Genomic DNA, 6136 nt, shown 5'->3' with positions numbered 1-6136 from the left:
GGCCCTGTGTGAGTTCAGAGCTGGCCTCAGAATACATACATGTTAATAACTACTAACATTTACTAGGGGCTTATCATATTCCAGGCACTGTGCTAAGCTCTTTACATAGATTATCTCAATCCTATCAACAACCCTAAGAGGTTGGCAGGAACCTCCGGGTTGGTGAGATGTGCTGCTGCTTTCCTTGTACCCTCCTACCTTTCACCAGCTCCAGCTCAGAAAACGGGGCAACTTCCCAATCACCTCTAACCCCAGCTCCAACCATGAACTGAGGTCTTAAGACATGAGTGGCTCTGGAATCAGCCCTGACATATCAGCCAATTTTCCTGCTGGTAAATAAGGAATAAAATGCATGCATTATACATTTCTGATTCCTCCAGACTTTATTTTGAAAGACATCATGTTCTAACTAGGGAGGACTTTTTTTGTGCTCGTGTGCTTTATGCTGCATGGAGTATGTTGGTCTTGTCAATTCTCTTAATGTGGCAGGTTGGCAGCAGCAACTTTATCCCTGTTTTAAAGGAGAGACTTGGGGCACAGAAAGGAAAGAGATGACTTAAAGTTTGCTGCCTGCATCAGGAGCCAAGCCAGGAATAAAAGGCAACTAACTGTCCATGCTCCAGACTTAATGATATCATTTGTAATATCCACTGAGCATATTCATTCCTCACGTTCACTTGTATGGGGCTACTTTTGAGCTCTTCAGGCGTTTGGAATGGGAATGTTTACAGGAAAAATTGGTTCAAACCTCTGGTGAATCCTCCTAGAACTTTCAGGACAAAGTCCCTTTGGATCAGTTCACAACAGCTTCAAGATCTGGTGCCTGGTGACCTCCAGGTTCATCTCTTGCTGGGCCCACACCCAATTCTTTAGCTCCAGCCATTCTGGATGACTGGCAGCTCCCTGAATACACTGTGCTCTTCCTACCTCCGTTCTGCTCTTTCCAAATACTTTTGCTTGCTTCAAATGCCTATTCCCCCTTCATCAAGTTAATTCTTATTTGTCTTTCAAATCTCCACTGAAGCATTTCTATCAGAAACCTTCCCTGAGACCTACACCCCTCCACACTGCCCTCACTTGGGTCATGTACTCCTCTGTGCTTCCCCAGCATTTTGTGCTCAGCCTTTACAAGGCTGTCTCCCCAACTAGACTGGACAGTGGGGGTCATATCTTACCAGAAATTATATTCTCAATATCCAGCATGAAAAGTCTTCACTTTTCTCCCTAACAGCCTCTCCTGCTGATATGTGAAGATAGCTCTCAAGTTGCCAGGGCATCTTTCAGCAGATTAAACAACCTTCTGTCTTTCCTTATCTGACCCAAAACCCGAGCCCCTCACTTTCTGGATCACCTGCTTCTGGACAGACTCTAGCTCACCAGTGTGTGCCTTACACACATGCCTAGAGTTGAGCCCAAGATGGCCATGTGGGATGACCAGAGTGGATTCGAGCTGTCAGTCCTTTGGGAGTTGGCATGGCCCACCTGGAAGTCATTTCCCCATGTTGCCCCTCACTGGGCTCATCTCATTGGCTCCACCCCACCTTTTCCCCACCCTTGTCCCTTCTCCCACCCTCAGCTGTCTTCCCATGATCTGTTGTCAAACATGGCATTTCCCACCTGGAACTTTTGACTTTGTGGTCTCTACACATATCCCTATTTCATCTGGTTGGCTGTAGTCCAGTGTTCCCATCACCTCTTGACTTGAATCTTGACTCTGTTGCCCAGCACTTATATCTCTCCTGATAGATGTGATACTCACTTTCTCTTTGGTCCTCTTCTACATCTGCCATAGCAGTAACCATAGGTAAGTGGTGTCCCCTCAAGCTCATAACTTACCCAAAAAAATCCTTGACTTGGTTTGAAACATCACTACTGGGTCATGCTTCACTTGCGGTCTACTGCAATTCCAGATCATTTTCATTGTTATTGTCCCTACATTCATGATTTGGCATGAATCTAAATCATGAATTCTTATTTTTTCAACCTATATTCATTCTCTCATTTTGACCTTGCCTCTGGTCAGGTGGAAAGTAGCAGATAGATCTTACATTTTTGACACTGATTTTGCAGGGGAAGAGAGGTGTTTTATTGAGTCTCACTTTTTGCATGACTCCCAGCAAACTCTCTGAAATGTTCGCTTCTGCTATCTCAGTTTCTTTTCATTTGATCTTTGCAACAATACTAAACAGGTAATATTATTCTCATTTTACAGATGAGGACACTGAGGAGAGAGTATCATATATGTTAAGAGTTGGGTTTAAATTACAATCCCAGCTCTGCCTTTTATTAGCTGTCTAACCCTGGATGAGTTATTCAATCTTTCTGAGCCTTTGTGTTCTCAGCTGTAAAAAAAAAAAAAAATTATAATAGTCCAATCTCAAAAGTTAAGAAAGGATTAAATGATGTAGCACTATGCCTCACACATAATAAGTGCAAAGTAGTAGCTGTTAGATTAAGTACTCTACTTTTTTAAACATTTATTTATACATATTTGTGGCATACAGTATTTTGTTTCAATACATGCATATGCTACATACTGATTCACTTAGGGTAGATGGCATAGCTTTGTACCTGTTAGTCCACCACTTCACTTCTCCCCCGCTCTTCCAGCCTCTGGTAACCATTATCCTACTCTCTACTTCTATGAGAACCACCTTTTTAAATAGATTCGACATATGAGTGAGATCATGCAGTGTTTGTCTTTCCGTGCCTGTCTTACTTCATTTAACAAAATGGTCTCCAGTTCCATCCATGTTGCTACAAATGATAGTATTTCTTTTCTTTTCTTTTTTTTTTTTTTAGCTGAATAGTATACCATTGTGTATATATACCACAGTTTTTTAATCCATTCATCCATTGATGGGAATTTAGGTTGATTCCATCTCTTGGCTATTGTGAATAGTGTTGCAACAAACGTGGGAGTTCAGGTGTGTCTTCAATATATTGATTTCATTTCCTCTGGGTATGTACTCAGTACTGGGATTGCTGGGTCATAAGGTGGTTAAATTTTTAGTTCTCTGAGGAACTTCCATACTGTTTTCCACAATGGCTGTACTAATTTACATTCCCACCAACAATGTAGGAGTATTCCCTTTTCTCCACACTCTCACCCGCATTTGTTTCCTGTCTTTTTGATAATAGCCATTCTAACTGGCGTAGAAGATATCTCATAGTGGTTTTAATTTGCATTTCCCTGATGACTAATGAAGTTGAGCATTTTTTTTACATGCCTGTTGGCCATTTATATGTGTTCTTTTGCAAAATGTCTGTTCAGGTCTTTGCCCATTTTTAAATTGGGTTATTTGGTTTTTTGCTGTTGAGTTGTTTATGTTCCTTATATATTCTGGATATTAGCCCCTTGTCTGATATGTAGTTTGCACTTTCTCCCGTTCTGTAGATTGTCTCTTCACTTTCTTGATTATATCCTTTGCTGTGCAAAAGCTCTTTAGTTTGATGTAGTCCCATTTGTCTATTTTTGCGTTAGTTGCCTGTTCCTTTGTAGTCTTACTCAAAAATGCAGTGCCCACTCCTATTTCATGTAGCATTTCCCCTATGTTTTCTTCTAGTGGTTTCATATTTTCAGATCTTATATTTAGGTTTTGGATCCATTTTGAGTTGATTTTTGTGTATGGTGAGATAGGGGTCTAGTTTCAATCTTCTGCATTCGGATATCCAGTTTTTCCAGAACTATTTATTGAAGAGGCTGTTCTTTCCCCAGTGTATATTTTTGGCACTTTTATTGAAAATCAGTTGGCTGTAGATGATTGGGTTTATTTCTGGCCTCTCTATTCTGTTCCATTGGTCAATTTGTCTGTTTTTATGCTAAGATCATGCTGTTTTGGTTACTATAGCTTTAGAGTATATTTTGAAGTCAGGTAGTGTGATGGCCCCAACTTTGTTCTTTTTGTTTATGATTTCTTTAGCTATACAGGGTCTCTCACGGTTCTATACAAATTTTAAGTTTTTTTTTTTTTTTCTATTTCTGTGAAGAATGTCATTGGTGTTTTGATAGAGATTGCATTCAATCTGGAGATTACTTTTTGATAATATGGACATTTTGATGATATTGATTCTTCCAACCCATGAACAGGGAATGTTTTTCCATTTATTTGTGTCTTTTTCATTTTCTTTCACCAATGTTTTTTAGTTTTTGTTGTAGAAGTTTTTAACCTCCTTGGTTAAATTTACTCCTAGGTATTTCAATTTTTTGGTAGCTATTATGAATGAGATTGCTTTCTTGATCTCTTCTTAAGATATTTAGCTACTGGCATATAGAAATGCTATTGATTTTTGTGTATTGATTTTGTATCCTGCCAATTTATTGAATTCATTTATTAGTTCTAGTAATTTTTTAATGGAGTTGTTAGGGCTGTCTATGTATATGATCATGTCATCTGCAAATAGGGATAGTTTGACTTCCTACTTTCTGACTTGGATACCCTTTATTGCTTTCTCTCACCTTATTGTGCTGGCTAGAACTTCTAACACTATACTTAATAAGAGTGGGAAAGTGGGCATCTTTGTTTTGTTCCATATCTTTGAGGAAAGGCCTTCAGTCTTTCTCCATTCATTATGATATTAGCTGTGAGATTATCATATATAACCTTTAATGTGTTGAGGTACGTTCTTTCTATACCTAACTCGTTGAGTGTTTTTTATCATAAAAGAGTGTCGGAGTATTTCAAATGCTTTTTCTGTGTCTGTTGATATGATCATGTTTTTTTTTTTCCTTCATTCTGTTGATGTGATGTATCACATTTATTGATTTGCATATACCATTCTTGCATCCCTGGGATGAATGCCACTTGATCATGGAGAGAATGATATTTTTAATGTGTTGTTGGATTCTATTTGCCAGTATTTTGTTGAGGATTTTCACACTTGTGTTCATTACAGATATTGGTCTGTAATTTTCTTTTTTTGTTGGGTCTTTTTCTGATATCAAGGTAATCCTGGCCTCATAGAATGAGTTTGGAAGTATTTCCTTCTCTTCAGTTTTCTGGAAGAGTTTGAGAAAAATTAGCATTAGTTCTTTAAATGTTTGATAGAATTCAGCTGTGAAGCCATCTGGTCCTGGGGTTTTCTTTGCTGGGAGACTTTTTGGTTACTGCTTCAATCATTACTCATTATTGGTCTGTTTAGATTTTCTAATTCTTCCTGGTTCAACCTTGGTAAGTTGTATGTGTCCAGGAATGTATCCATTTCTTCAAGGTTTTCCAGTTTGTCCATAATAGTCTCTTATGATCCTTTCTATTTCTGTGGTATCAGTTGTAATGTTTCCTTTTTCATTACTGATTTATATCTATTTGTGTTTTCTCTATTTTTCTTCATTAGTGTAGCTAAAGGTTTATCAATTTTGTTTATCTTTTCAAAAAACCAACTCTTTGTTTCATCAATCTTTAGTACTGTTTTTTAAATCTCTATTTCATTTATTTCTGCTCTGGTCTTTGTTATTTCTCTCCTAATTTTAGGTTTGGTTTGTTCTTGAGGTGTAACATTCAGGTGTTTGAAGTCTTTCTACTGTTTTGATGTAGGCATTTATTGCTATAAACTTCTCTTTCACCACTGCTTATGCTGTATCCCATAGGTTCTGGTATGTTGTGTTTTGATTTTCATTTGTCTCTAGAAATTTTTTTAATTTCCTATTTAATTTCTTCTTTGACCCATTTACTGTTTAGGAGTATGTTGTTTAATTCCCTTGTTTTTGGACAATTTCCAATGTCCTTTCTGTTATTTTTCATTTATGTTTATTTATTCTTTGACAGCTGGCCAGTACAGGGACTGAACACTGGACCCTGGTGTTATCAGCACCATGCTCTAACCAACTAAGCTAACCTTTCTGTTATTGATCTCTAGTTTTATCCATTGTGGTCAGAGAAGATAGTTGATATGATTTCAGGTTTTTTAAATTTGTTCAGACTTGTTTTATGACCTCATATATGGTCTATACTAGAGAGTATTCCATGTGCTGCTGAGAGAAATGTGTGTTCTGCAGCTGTTAGATGAAATCTTATATAAACTTTCATTAGTTCTAGAGTGAAGATTAATTCTGATGTTTCTTGGTTAATTTTCTGTCTGTATGATCTTCCTTTGATGAAAATGGGGTATTAAAATCCCCAACTATTAATGTGTTGGA

Source organism: Cynocephalus volans, chromosome 8 (assembly GCF_027409185.1).
Source record: "Cynocephalus volans isolate mCynVol1 chromosome 8, mCynVol1.pri, whole genome shotgun sequence".
In the NCBI taxonomy this organism is placed as follows: Eukaryota; Metazoa; Chordata; class Mammalia; order Dermoptera; family Cynocephalidae; genus Cynocephalus; species Cynocephalus volans.
The sequence above is the reverse complement of the archived record's forward strand: the minus strand, read 5'-3'. Positions refer to the sequence as shown.